Below are 15,664 nucleotides of genomic sequence, written 5' to 3' on the forward strand. Positions count from 1 at the left end.
ATTTGGAGGCATTATCTGTACGGCGAGCGGTGTGAGATTTTCTCCGACCATAAAAGTTTGAAGTTCTTTTTTACGCAAAAGGAATTGAATATGAGGCAAAGAAGGTGGTTTGAGCTAATTAAGGATTTTGATTGTACCATCAGTTATCACCTAGGGAAAACAAATGTGGTAGTTGATGCGTTGAGCAGGAAGTCCAGGGAATCAATGTTGGTGGCTATGGAGATCCAGTATCCGATCATGATGGATCTGGAGAGACTCTGCATCGAATTAGTTGAAAGTGGTTCTCAGGCTCACATTGCTAGTTTAGTGGTGCAGCCTATTCTGCAGGAGAGGATTAAAGCTGCCCAAAAGGAAGACCCAGAATTAGCAGAGGTGATAAACAGAGTACAGAATGGTCAGGGGAGGAATTCAGTATTGCAAATGATGGAGCTTTGCGGTTCCGTTCCAGATTATGTGTTCTTGTCGATATTGAGATCAGAAAGACTATTTTAGAGGAGGCTCACAGATCTTTGTATATAGTTCATCCCAGTAGTACGGAGATGTACAGGGATCTGTGATATTCGTATTGGTGGAGTGGTATGAAGAGAGAAATCGTCAAGCATGTAGCCTAGTGTCTGATGTGCTAGCAGGTAAAGGCTGAGCACTAGAGGCTGGCAGGGCAGTTGCAACCGTTATTTATCCCAGAGTGAAAGTGGGATCATATATTTATGGATTCTGTGACAGGACTGCCGACAGCGTTACTCGATCAAAATGCCATCTAGGTGATTGTTGACCATTTGACTAGGACCGTCCACTTTTTACCTATCAAGATTAGTTACTCCCTTAACCGTTTGGTGGAGATCTACATTCAGGAGATAGTTCGTTCTTATGGGGTGCCAATATCGATTATGTCAAATCGAGACCCGCGTTTTACGTCACGTTTTTGGAAGAGCTTGTAGAAAGTACTAGGGTCTTAGTTATCATTTAGAACAACATTCCATCCTCAGTCAGATGGGCAAACTAAGAGGACGATACAGACATTAGAGGATATGTTCCGAGCGTGTGTATTGGATTTTGGGAGTAGTTGGACTCAATTCATGCTGTTGGTAGAGTTTTCGTATAATAAAAGTTATCAGACTAGTATTGGCATGGCACCGTTTGAGGCTTTATAGGGTAGGAGATGTCGTTCTCCTTTATTTTGGGATGAAGTGGGTAAGCGGCGAGCAGTGGGGCCAGAGCTTGTGCAGTAAGCGCGTGATAAAGTTCGGCTTATCAGGGACGGGATCAGTGCAGCTCAGAGCTGACAAAAAAGTTATACTGATAATCGTCGTAGGAATCTAGAATTTGATATGGGTAATCATGTGTTTTTGAAGATAGCTCCGTTGAAAAGGGTTATGCAATTTTGGGAAGAAGGGTAAACTTAGTCCTAGGTTTATCGGTCCATTTGAGATTCTAGATAAAGTGGGATCGGTAGCCTACAGACTAGCTTTGCCACCTGTGTTGTCCAGGATCCACGACGTATTTCATGTTGCTATGTTGAGGAAATACGTCTCAAATACTTCTCATATCATCAGTTATGGTGAATTAGAACTCAGTTATTCACTGGTATATGAGGAGGTACCAGTACAGATTCTAGATAAGAAAGTACAGGAGCTACGTAATAAGAAGATTCCTTAGGTAAAAGTTTTGTGGAGGAATCATGCGATAGAAAAGGCTACTTGGGAGTCCGAGGAGCAAATGAAGCAGAAGAACCCACAACTATTTCAAGAAGCTTAAGTAGTTAGGTAATATTTCTTTTGCAGGTACATGTAATGGTTCAATTAGTTTAGCATTTTAGTTTTGGGAGAATTTTCATTTTGTATATGTAATCTCCTAGGACTCAGAATGTAACCACGGTATTCTGCCGCCATAAGTGAGGGTAAGTAATAAAATAAGTAGACCCTTTTCTTGTTAAGGGATGATGAGTTACGTGAACAATAAATTTCAAGGACAAAATTTTTATAAGGAGGGGAGAATGTAATGACCCGAAAGATAATGGTATTTAAATAATAAAAAGAAAAGGGAAATGGAAATTGAAATTAGAATAGAAGGAGGCAGCCGACTTCATCGACGAACGCTTCGCGTTCATCAATGACATTTCATTTTGGATGGAATTACCCCAAGAATTTCTCCAGGCCTTAGTGACGAACACAGGGGATTCGTCAACGAGGACTGAATTCGTCAATGAGAAAATACCGAGCAAAGGTTTGAGGGATTCTGAATTTCGTCGATGAGGAGAGATTTCGTCAACGAGTTTTCTTCATGACCTCGTCGACGAGATGACATGACTCGTCGACAAAGGCCACAACATAAATAGGCCTAAAATTCATTTTTGGCCGAAAACCTGCACAAATATTCCTCCTTCTCTCTCCTTTACACCCCTCTTACCTTCTCTTTATGATCTCGGGCCGGATTCTCGTCGGTTCAACGATCTGAAGCCACCATGACGCTCCTGGGAAAGTTATCTGCAAGTCTACCGGAGTGGATCGTCGGTTGGGCTGAATTGGAAACCATCCCAAATCCAAGATAAGACTTTCTACTCAGTATTTGGTTAATCGACAGTTGTAGAAAGCGTAGTAAGCATAGAAATACTGAACTTTAGTTTTGGGGAATGTTGTTTCTAGGGTGTTGAGTAGGGAACCCTGCGGGTGCGGGACAAATTTTCTTACGAGCTTTTCAAGACTCAGGTAAGGGGATAAACTAAGCTAATATTTTATGAAAAGTATTTATAATATTATAGCATTTGATTTCGAGGAAATAAATATATTTATATATGATTTATATTTGGGAAATATTGCTGAAAATAATGGTATGTTAGATATATGAAAAACCTGTTTTCGTGTGGCATGAGTAGAAATTGTTATGAAATATTGTTTTCTGGGAATGTATTAATGATATGGATTTTTAAAATGGAAAACCGATGTACAAGCCGAGATTTTTATATTTATTTGTCGGTGTACGAGCCGAACTATGTGTATGATTTGCTGGCGTATGGGTAAAGCTATGGAAATGATTTTCCAGCGTACAGGATGCGCTATGTGTATGATTTGCCAGTGTACGGGCCGAACTATGGAAATGATTTGCTAGCATACGGGCTATGCTATGGATACGATTTGCCGGCATACGGGCCGATGATTTTCATGATATACGTATATACGCAAAATGATATGATTGATTTGATAATTAATGATATGAAATATCCATGTATCATTGTTTTAGTATATGTTATATGATATCAAAACCTGGTTGGCTTGGTCTAGGCTAACACTTGCATGGTACCGTTGCTATGTGTCCATGGTCATCATGATCATGATATTTGTGTTAACGCCGTTGTACGGAGTGGTGTGAGATTGAATGGTTGATATGGTTTTAAGAAGTATGTGAGCGCCCCTGGTGTACGGACCGGGTCTGGCAAACCCATCAGACTTATAGATTGTACTTTTGACTTAGCAATGGTTGGCCAACCATTGTCAGGTCCCGCCTTCGGGCCACACAACCCAGTCATGTGGGGGTAATACATGATAACAGTCACCTAATCTACCAGAAATGTTTTGTATTATTATTATTATATGAGATGATATATGTTTATGAAAATGCAGTCTGTTCTACCATGCTACGATGATATATATATGTTTTCCCATATATGACACAGCTTTTAAATATATTCTGTATGGTATATGTATAACACGGAATTGAGAAAGAAATTGACTACCCTCATAGGTAATCATAACCTTAGGAAGATGGACCCACCTGAAGCAGCCTCAGTACACAATATCTTCATTCTACATAGATCATATTTCTACAATTCAAACAGGAATCTCTTATGGTCCAAGAATCAAGTCTATGAATGGGATACGATGTATAACTTCCCCAGTACATGGCCCAGCTACAAGCCTTCACTATTAAATCACCTCTGTGAAATGAACAATCTGCATTTCTGCTCCCAACTCGTCAAAGCCATTTCAGACGAGATTCCAGCTCCTAAACCACCTAACAAGGACCGCACTAATCATGATCCTATGGACACTGATGAAGATTATCTTTGGGATCCGCCAACTTACCACCATCCGATCTATGGAGACATCACATATGAGGATTACATCAACCTCAACCTCTCACCATCTCATCGCATCTAGCCCCACATACTGTTTACTTTATGTATTATTGCCACCAAAGTCCACAATGGTGGGCCACTTTATGCTTGCATATGTAATAAGTTTGTGTGTGAGTAAAAGTAGTTGATGTGATTAAAGGCGGTAGGTCACTCCGGCACAAATGCAGTCGCCCATGTGATGTCGCCTTTGTTGTGTCAATTGTTAGGTCGTCTTTGTCAGTAGTCAATCGTCGCCACTAAAGTCTTTGTTCACCTTTATGTCTCTCTCAATGTTTGCTTAGCGTGTAAGCTTTGGGGTCTCAGACCTCTATATAAGGGACTGTCTTCCCGTTTGTAAGGTAGAAGAGCTAGAACGTTTGAAGAAATAAAAATCCCTTTGTGTGTTTTATCCATGGCTATCTAAGTTCTCTCTTTCCCAAGGACTATTTGTCCAAAGGGCTTCTAAGCCTCACTTCTATGAGCTTGTAATATCTTTCATGATATTATGATGGATTACTTTACAGTGGATGCCCGTAACCTGCCGAATCACAGTGCTGGCGCAAGGCTAACTTTAGGTTTAACGAAATTGTAATGGGTTCCTTTGATGATTATGACATGGCACCAAGTATGCTCTGTGCTTGCCTCTAAGGAGGATCCTGCACATCAGGAAGGTTGTATGGTCCTCGAAGACCTCCTCTGGTAAAGCATTGGTTGAAGGACCCGAGTTCTCCGTTTAAGTGGTCATGGGAAGGCCTGTGTTGGAGATGTGGTCCTAGATTGGTTGCTTTCCTTAGGCAGGTCTTGGGGCTCCCGACTCTTGTGTGGTATCAGAGCCATGGCCTTTCCTGGAGTCCAAGAGTGTTAAGATCATTAAAGTGATTTTTGAAGAACGAGGTACAAATAGTTTAAGGGAAAACTTCACCTATGGATTCTCACTCTCAAAGTACAGAAATCACCCCTGCCCGACTTTCTTCTTCCATTTCTCTTCCTCCCTCCATAAAAAGAACCACTTCTTCCAAGATTACCAACCTAGTAGAATACTCTTATATTCCTAATTCTGCTTAGATCCAGGAAATCTCTCTTCCTCTTGTAAATCCTTATAATATTTTCAGAAGAAAAATATCTTTAGCGAGTCAAGTTCGAACCATCCTTGCTTCTCATAAGAGACCTCAAGTTAAAGAATATGTCCAGACAACAGCCCTTGATACATGTCTCATCCCAGCCTCCTCCAAAGAGCAATATGTTGATCTTGAGCTCGATCAAGATCTGATCAATCAATGGATCAGAGAAGGCTATACTCATCTTCATTTTGGTGCTGTCAGACTCCTTCTTACCCTTCATGGCTGTAAAAGACTTCCTGTCACAGCCAGAATTACTCTTCTCAATACTACCTACACTCAGTATGAGCATGCAGCAATTGGAACTTTGCTTACCACTCTTCAAGCTGGTACCGTCTGTCTCACGTTCTTTCCTAATTTCAATATTACTCTGAGAGACAAAAATCTAAGGAACTGCATAAAAGTTCAGCTTCAGATTACTAGTGCTCCGCAAGTTTCTTCAGCCTAGATGGCTACTCTTCATCATCAACTGATCTATAGACTTTAAGATCATGCTGTAGATCTTTCCCTTCCAGGACAATCTGAAGACACAATCCTGATCACTGCTGAATGAGAAGATGATGTTCCCACTATTCTCCAAATTCCATGACAGATTCCCAGAGAAGAATTAAAGCAACTCATTCCTCTAGAGTGGATTTCCAGTTATGAGCAACTTCATCAGCAATCGACACCCATCCATCTCTCAGATCCCAAGTTTCAAAGACTTCCAGATGGAAAGGTAAAGACGATGTTCAACCCAAAAGATATGGCTTCATTCAGTACTCCTCCGGTGTTCCAATCCTTCATGATAAAGCCTATGACTTTTGAGAAAGACATTCTTGTAAGCAGCGTTGAAGCAGACGGATCCCTCATCTACACTGATAAAATTGAAGGACATTTCATTTGGGATGTTGATCCTTTGATGTATGATCCAGATTGTGATTGTCATAAATCACAGCAGAAGGAAACCAAGTCGTCCTGTAAGCCATTTCCACCTCACAGAAAACCTGATGATTCAAATAGCCCCTGGATAGGAATTCGACACTTGGATCCTAAACCTAAGCCCTTATGGAACTATGACAGAGCCCTTGAGATTCTTCGTGAAGAAGGACTTCTTCCTCCAGAAGAACCTGATCCAGATCCTTACCAAACTCCAGTGCCTAAACTACCCCATTCACAACTAATTCCTTGTTTCATAGCCTCTCCATATGACAAACAGTTTCCTCCCTTGGAACCAAGATCATATATAGACTCCAACCTTCATATCAGACCTTTCATCCAACCCTCTGAAGTCCAACCAGACGGTTCCAGAAAACTTCCCTCGCAGGCTGAATAAGTTCTGAATTGGCAAACTCATAATGCCAGATCCCAGAATACAACTTAATCTGTCATTGATCACAAGGTTGATAAACTTTTACATCATGGCACTCAGATGGACCAACGATTTGGCCACCTTGATTCCAGAATCGAGGCTATGTATGCTGATCTCAAGAGAAGAATTGATAATCTTAGCTTAGGCAATTTATTTCTGTAGGATATTATGGATCCTTGTTTAATGAAAAAGAAGCATAAATCAGAAGGCTTAAAGACCAATTATCTCAGATAGAACGAGTTCATCAACCAATTCCCCCAGTTACCTATATTCTTAAAGATTTTCCATATACTCTACCTTACTCTTTGATTCCTCAGTCACCACCAACTCCATCCTACCAACCAGATTATTCCAAACATTTTAAATCCACCGCTGAGATCTTCAAAAAACATTCTCTTATTCCACCAACACCCATTCCTCCAAGATCTCCAATCCTGGCAAAACCCTTGCCCTCTGAGCCTGTTGATCAAAAACTCAAGAGCACATTTTTACCACCTGATCAATCTCCATCTCAGCTTGCTGACTTTGTCCCTGAATTACCCACTGATGATAACAGTGATGTTTCCACTGAAACATCATCCTCCTTAGATCAAGAGATTACTGATCTCACCAATATGTTGATGGCATCTCCTACTGATCCCGGATCATCCAGAACACAAGAATTTCATGAAGAAACTGACACCACAGTCCCCATTATGGAAAAACCTACTAAGGCTACTTCAACTACTCATCATTCAGTTCCTCATCATTCAACCAATGGTTCTTGGTTCTCTTTTGATGGATTACCTCCAATTAAATGGAGAGATCGAATTGGTGAATTTGGTGCATAGATTGACCTTCAGCTTTCCAAGCCTGGGACTACTTTAGAAATAGTTCTCATTGAATTCACATCCAGATTTACTGGAACTTTAAAAGACTGTTTTCAAAGTCTTGGTGAATATTAGACAGGTAATGTTCATTAAATCCCAGACTCCCTTCTATGCTTTGGGAACGCTTTATCGAGAATTTATTGGAGATCCAGATACTCATGCTAATGAAGTTAGACAAGAGTATTTTGAAATGAGATGATGCTTCTTGAAAAGAAGAGATCTTGATTTTCACTATCAAAGAATGTTCATGTGATATTATCTTCTTGATGCATTTAATGATGATAATCTCAAACAAGTTTATATTAATTCTTTACCAAAAGACATTCAGCCAGATTTACAGAGAAAGATTGCATCTCTCTCACGACCACTAAGAGATATCTCAATAGGGGAAATTCATCAGCTGTCCCTCTTTGCTCTTGAAAAATTATGTGATACCCACCAGTTGTTCTAAAAAATGTTGAAATAGAATCATAAGTTTACAAAGCAATGCAAGAAGCCTTATTTGCAGATCAAATGCAAAGAAAAGGATTGCATTTGTAGTCCTAAAAAGAAGAAACACTTCAAAGACTATGGTTCTGATAAGCGCTTCAGAAAAGATTCCAAAAGAAGAAAGAAGTTCAGATTCTTCAAGAAGAAGTTTCGACGAGGACATGATGAATCTCCTCGTTGTTTCATTTGCAAGAAGAAAGGACACTATGCAAAACAATGCCTATGAACAGGACAAAATCTACAAATCTTGCCCAGAAGTTACAGAATGAAGAACTCGATGCAGATGTTGAATCTATTCTGTTAGAACAAGAAGAGATGACTGAAGAGATTATTCTCGTCCTTATTGATTCAGAAAATTTTGATTCAGAAGATGACTATCATTCAGATGAAACATTCTAGGTCCAACCTATTCTCTCTTCTGAAGATTCTCAGATAAGTCCTCATGTTCAAATTCAACTCCTCCTTGAAAAATACGGTAAACCCATACGTGCTGTTGCATACATTGATACAGGATCCCATAAGACCATGGTTAATCCAAAAGTTCTACCATCAGATTGTTGGTCTTCCTATACTCAATTCTTTAGAGCTGCAAATGATCAAATTTTTACTACCACTTTGATTTCCAAAAGGAAAATTGGGATTAAACTCCTTCCTAATTGCATCATTTGGACTCGTGTCATTGGCAGTCCACTTCCTCAAAAAGATGTTTTATTAGGATGGGATGTTTATTGTCTTTCAAAATCCCTGAGGATTCTTCCCACTGGAATTAAGTGCAAAAGAGAATTCAAGCCCTTTACTCAGACAAACAAAATTTATTCTCTTTCCTATTCTCCTCCAGATTTCCAGCCCATTCAAAATAAAATTCCTCAAGCTGTGTGCAGAAAGTCATGATCAGTTCATCCATGATCATCCATTCTGGAAAAACCCAGACTTTTTCATTCACATTCCTTTCAAGCTCAATGAAGATGTTAGCCCAACCAAAGCCTCCCATCCGGGAATGTCTCCATCAGACCTTAAGCTTGCCATAGAAGAATGTTATTCCTTATTAAAGCAAGGTCTAATTGAACCAACTAATTCCTCTTGGGCATGTCAAGCATTTTATGTTGAAAAAAGATCAGAAAATATTAGAGGAAAGAAAAGATTGGTTATCGATTACAAGCCATTGAATGCGTTCATTAGGGATGATAAATTCCTTATTCCAAAAGCCAGGACATAATTCATCCATCTTGCTGAAGTAAAAATATTTTCCAAATTTGATCTGAAAGGAGATTTTTGGCAACTTGGTATTCATCCAGATGACAGATTCAAGACAGCTTTCTGTATTCCAAATGAACAGTTCCAATGGACTATTTTACCCTTTGGATTAAAGATTGCACCATCACTGTTTCAAAAGGTGATGACCAGGATTTTCAATCCTATCCTGCACAGTACTTTGATCTATATTGACGATATTCTATTATTTTCTAAGAGTCTTGCAAATCATCATCACCTTCTTGAACATTTCCACCAGTTGACATCACAGTATGGGATAATGCTGTCAGAAAAGAAAAGCATGATTGGACAGCACATAATTGATTTTCTGGGAATGAAAATATCCCATGGAACCATCTGCTCAGGTCCTCATCTTGCTAAGCAATTATTACAATTTCCTGATGATAATCTCTCTGTCAAGGAAATTCAACAATTTCTCGACATCATTAATTACATCAGAGACTTTGTCCTGCATGCAAGTCAGTTCACCAGCGCCTTGTCATAGCTTTTGAAAAAGAAGCCACCCCCATGGGGCCCTGACCAGACACAGGCTGTCAAAAATCTCAAGAAAGCTGCAAAAGATCCATTGCTTCTAACTATTCCATCTATAGGAAATCTTATCCTCTAGTCAGACGCTAGTGACCATTATTGGGGTGCCTTACTACTTGAAGAAAAGGACAACAAAAGATCCTATTGTGGACACGCCAGTGGAGAATTCAAAGAATCCCAAAAGCATTATCATACCGTCTTCAAAGAAATTATTGCAGTAAAAAATGGAATTTAGAAATTTGACTTTTATGTCAGATCAAAGCATTTTACGATTGAAATGGACAACTCGTCTTCCCAAAAATGCTTGAATTTCAGAATAAGATTCTTCCTGATCCATAGATTCTCAAACTGAAAGATTGGTTTTCCAGATATGACTTCTCTGTGAAGCATATAAAAGGCGATCACAATGTCCTCGCTGATATGTTATCTCGCCCTTGGAAAACTTTCTATCTTATCTCAAAACACCGAGTCATTCCACTAATCCTCATGGCATCATCCTCCTCTTCACCACCAGATATCCTTTACCTTGGTGCCTCTACCCAGATATAGTTCCCTCAAGAGATACCTCCAGAGATCACTGATGCCTCTAAAATCAAAACCTATGCCAAGACCTTCTATGGTTACTATGCTGATCTGATAAACCATCACCTGACCTTCCCATCTTACCTTTTCCTCAATCCTTACATCATCAAGCCATCATCCTTTAATACTCATGTATTATGATATATATGGTATATCTCTGTTTTGCAGGTACATGTTGTATTCCTCCCACTCCAGGAGATGTACGCTCATCTTGATGATCCAGCCAATCAGAAATCCCTGTTTTGGACTTTCCTCCAACTGTTTGATCATCTGTTCACTTGGAGAAGGAAATTGACTACCCTCATGGGTAATCATAACCTTTGGAAGATGGACCCAGCTAAAGCAGCCTCAGTACACAGTATCTTCATTCTGTATAGACCATATTTCTACAATTCAAACAGGAACCTCTTATGGTCCAAGAATCAAGTCTATGAATGGGATACGATGTATAACTTCCCAATACATGGCCCAGCTACAAGCCTTCACTATTAAATCACCTCCGTGAAATGAACAATCTGCAGTTTTGCTATGAACTCGTCAAAGTCATTCCAGACGAGATTCCAACTCCTAAACCACCTGACAAGGACCACACTAATTATGATCCTATGGACACTGATGAAGATTATCCTTGGGATCTGCCAACTTTCCACCATTCGATCTATGAAGACATCACAGATGAGGATTACATCAACCTCAACTTCTCACCGTCTCATCGCATCTAATCCCACATACTGTTTACTTTATGTATTATTACCACAAAAGTCCACAATGGTGGGCCACTTTATGTTTGCGTATGTAATAAGTTTATGTATGAGTCAAAAGTAGTTGATGTGATTAAAGGTGGTAGGTCACTCTCACACAAATGCAGCCGCCCATGCGTTGTCACCTTTGTCGTGTCAGTTGTTAGGTCGTCTTTGTCAGTAGTCAGTCATCGCCATAAAAGTCTTTGTTCACCTTTATGTCTCTCTCAATGTTTGCTTAGCGTGTAAGCTTTGGAGTCTCAGACCTCTATATAAGGGACTGCCTTCCCGTTTGTAAGGCAGAAGAGCTAGAACGTTTGAAGAAATAAAAATCCCTTTGTGTGTTTTATCCATGACTTTCTAAGTTCTCTCTTTCCTAAGGACTATTTGTCCAAAGGGCTTCTAAGCCTCACTTCTATGAGCTTGTAATATCTTTCATGATATTATGAGGGATTACTTTACAGTGGATACCCGTAACCTGCCGAGTCACAGTGCTGGCGCAAGGCTAACCTCAGGTTTAACGAAACTGTAATGGGTTCCTTTGATGATCATGACATGGCACCAAGTATGCTCTGTCCTTGCCTCTAAGGAGGATCCTGCACATCAGAAAGGTTGTACGGTCCCCGAAGACCTCCTCTGGTAAAGCATTGGTTGAAGGAACCGAGTTCTCCGTTTGAGTGGCCATGGGAAGGCCTGTGTTGGAGATGTGGTCCTAGATTGGTTGCTTTCCTTAGGTAGGTCTTGGGGCTCCCGACTCTTAATATATATGGTATATGGTATTTTATTACTTATTTTGGTATTTGTAATATTTTAGTAGATATGTATTCTTATTATTATTATGCGTATTATGGTAGCTTAATATCTTAGTTTATTATCCTATTATCATGTATTGAAACCTCCCTTACTAGTATTTTCCTATTAAAAATTCTACACAATTTCAAAATTTGGGAGTGTATTTTCTTAAATATTTTCTTGATTTTTATCCCTATGATTTCGAAAAAAAAAAAAAAAGGGTATAAGCTTTCGGCCTTCACTTACCCCAGTTCTAAGGGAATATATATTATATAATTTTGTATGACTTATTTCTTTAAATGTGTATTTTAAAAATTCACTAAAAGGGAGTAATTTTAAAGATCTATTAAATTAAATTTGGGATAATTCTTGATTAATTAGATACCGTTCTTAAGAACGGGCGCGTAGGGGGTGCTTGTACCTTCCCCTCGCGTAACCGAACTCCCGATCTCGGCTTTGGTAACGCAGACCAATTCGACCCTTAACTGGGTAGTAGTTAAGTGTTCTAACCACACTAAAATGTTAATGGTGACTTCATTCATGTTTTTCCCGAAAATTTAAACCAAAATTTTTATTTCGCCACCCCGGGGCACTCACGTTCCGTGACGTTGCGACACTTGGCATGGAGATTCGCAGAGACAGAATGAGAAGAAGAGTTAGTTTGTCTCAGAAATAGTATTTAAAGAAGGTAGTACAGAGTTTTCACACGTTTAAGCAGTCAAAACCAGTAAGCATTCCTTTTGCTCCTCATTTCAAACTTAGTGCAGCTTTATCTCCTAAATCAGACGAGGAACATAAGTATATGTCACAAGTTCCTTATGCAAGTGCTGTTGGTAGTCTGATGTATGCAATGGTTTGTACTAGACCTGATATTTCACAAGCTGTTAGTATGGTGAGTAGGTATATGCACGATCTGGGTAAAGGACATTGGCAAGCTGTGAAATGGATTTTGAGATGTATTATGAATACGATTGATGTTAGTATAGTATTTGAGAAAAATAATACTATTGAACAACGGGGTGTTGGATATGTGGATTCTGATTTTACACGTAATCTAGATAAACATCGATCAACTACTGGATATGTTTTTATATTTGCTAATGGTCCAGTGAGTTGGAGGTCTACCTTACAATCTACCATTGCCTTGTCTACAACAGAAGCAGAGTACATGGTAGCTTCAAAGGCTGTTAAGGAAGCTATTTGGTTGTAGAGTTTACTTGAAAATTTGGGAGTTGTTCAGAAGCACATTGTTGTGTTCTGTGATAGCCAAAGTGTTATTCTTTGGGAAAGAACCAAATCTACCATGCACAAACAAATCACATCAACGTTTGGTTTCATTTTATGCAGGATATTATCGATGGAGGCAAGATACTTCTTCAGAAGATTGTTATAGCTGAAAATCCCGCAGATATGTTGACCAAGATTGTGACAACAATAAAGTTCAAACAATGTTTGACCTTGATCAATATCCTGCAAGTCTGAATATTTTTGGAAGACTCCGATGATGTGAAACTCTAGAAAATGTTGGTGACTGAAAAATTTGTTGAATTTATCATCAAGGTAGAGATTTGTTGTTTTTTGTCCCATATTAGTAGAATAGTTCCACATTGGTATAAAAAGTTATTTGAATTTTTTGTATTATTTGTCCTACATTTGTGAGAAGTGTTTTTTGAACTTAAGGTTGAAGTTATATAAAGAGCTCAACTCTCCATTTGTAAAACACATCTCAAAGTTGTACTTTGTCAAGAAGTAGTAGATTGATTGTCGGTGCTCGAGGATGTAGATAATTTTGTATCGAACCTCGTTAAATACTTGTCTTGTTCTTTTTACTGTTTTTTATTATTAGTTTTTGCATTGCTTTAGTTTTTTATATATTCAATAACATTAGTTGTAGTATTGGTGTTTGATACAAGTGGGGTGGCCGACAGAGAAAAAGTGTCATATTCTATTAAAAATTAGGATAGTGGTGTGGATCTTAATGAAGCTGCGAATGCTACATATCCAAATCACCCCCTTGATGGGCCACCAAGAGTAACTGTTGTATACCAATTTTATGACAACACTTGGAATCATTGTCTAATAGAACAACATTATTACTTCATCTCCAAATGCACAAATATGCAACTGCATACAAGTGTGGATTAATTGGACAAATGTTAGAAAAAAGGGAAACATTTAAGTATCATATATTTAGGAATTGGAAGACAATGTCATTTGAAAGTTCTTATTTGATTGTATTCTATAGGGAATCACATTCAGGTGTAATGCATTACCAAAAGAATTTCAAGCTCAACTTTATAATGTCATGCATATAACTAATAATCATTACATTAAATAATTGTTAGGTGACAAATAGTTTAGGAAAGAGCATGAAACAAATTAAAATAACATAATTACCTTCTTGCAATGATAATTAAACATGTTTTTGGTTGTTTCTTTTGCTCGATATCTGGTGTTAGGTCCTCTTAATTACCATATTTCATACAATGCTTCTGATTTTTTATTTTTTGTCTAGTACTCATATTTGTTTTAAAATTTCTTTGTTGTTTAGTATGTCCCGCTAATTTTGAATACACACACACACACACACATGTATTTCCACAATAATGATCCACATGAAGGGACATAAAATTTAAAATGTCATACATAACACCAAGTGCTTATATTTTTAACACAGAAAATTATCAAGAATATGTACTTTGTTATATACATTCCTAGAATTTTCAACAATCATAAATTTTAAAAATTCAACACTTAAATAATCTAATTAATCAAAATAATTAATGAAAATATGGTGTTTAAATACTAACCATCATATTATATTATTATAACACAATAACAACAATATTACTTTCATTTCATTAATAATTCATTATTTTAATGTAATAATAGAGCATTATAATGTCGTAGGGCATTGTTGTTTGACTAACTAAAATGGAGAAGATAATTTAGTTCAAAAAGTAAAATTTTTATAGTAATGGAATTGCCAAGAAATTTAATCACGAGGGAGAGTAAGAATAAGATGCCCAAAAATTTTAAGTTGCCCTCCACTGAAGATTTCAATATCTAAATGAGCGTGAGAAGGTGGTATCTTGGGATTGTTTAGAGTCCTCCTAATTATGAAAAATATTTTTCATTTTTATTTTCTAATTTTTGAAGCACTATAAAAATTTTAGTTTATTTTTAAGGTTTTCAAGATTTTATAAAAAAAAAATAATAATAATAAAGAGTTTGTTTGGTTGTGTAAAATAATTTTTTTTATTTCTAAATTTTAAAATAGTTACAAAAAAAGAATTGTTTTTAATTTTACAATAATTATAGGAGGTAGTAGTTGGATTATGAATTTTGGGTTTGTATGAATTTTTTTTTTTAAATTAAAGTACTTTTATAATATATTTTTTAATAATCCACACATATACAAATCTAAATCCAAATTTGAATTCTATGCAAAATAAAGTAAGCAATAAAAAATTTTAAAAATAATAAAAAAATTAATTTTTTTTACATAAATTTAAAATTTAAAATGACTTATTTATAAAATTAGATATAAGAAAACACTATATTTGGTTCATAGTATACCTATTCTTAGAAATATATTAGTTTGACTTATTAAAAAAACTAGATATAAGAAATTATATTTGGTTCATAGAATGTCTATTCTTAGAAATAAATTAGTTACAATAGATTAATTATAATTAATTATACAAAAAATATATTGATTTCATAAATGAAATAATAATGTGAAACTTTTATGACTACATATATAATAACTAATAACTATTACTAAATTCCACCATAAGTTTATTTATTCA

The sequence above is a fragment of the Malania oleifera genome, chromosome 7 (genome assembly GCF_029873635.1).
Source record: "Malania oleifera isolate guangnan ecotype guangnan chromosome 7, ASM2987363v1, whole genome shotgun sequence".
Taxonomy (NCBI): domain Eukaryota; kingdom Viridiplantae; phylum Streptophyta; class Magnoliopsida; order Santalales; family Ximeniaceae; genus Malania; species Malania oleifera.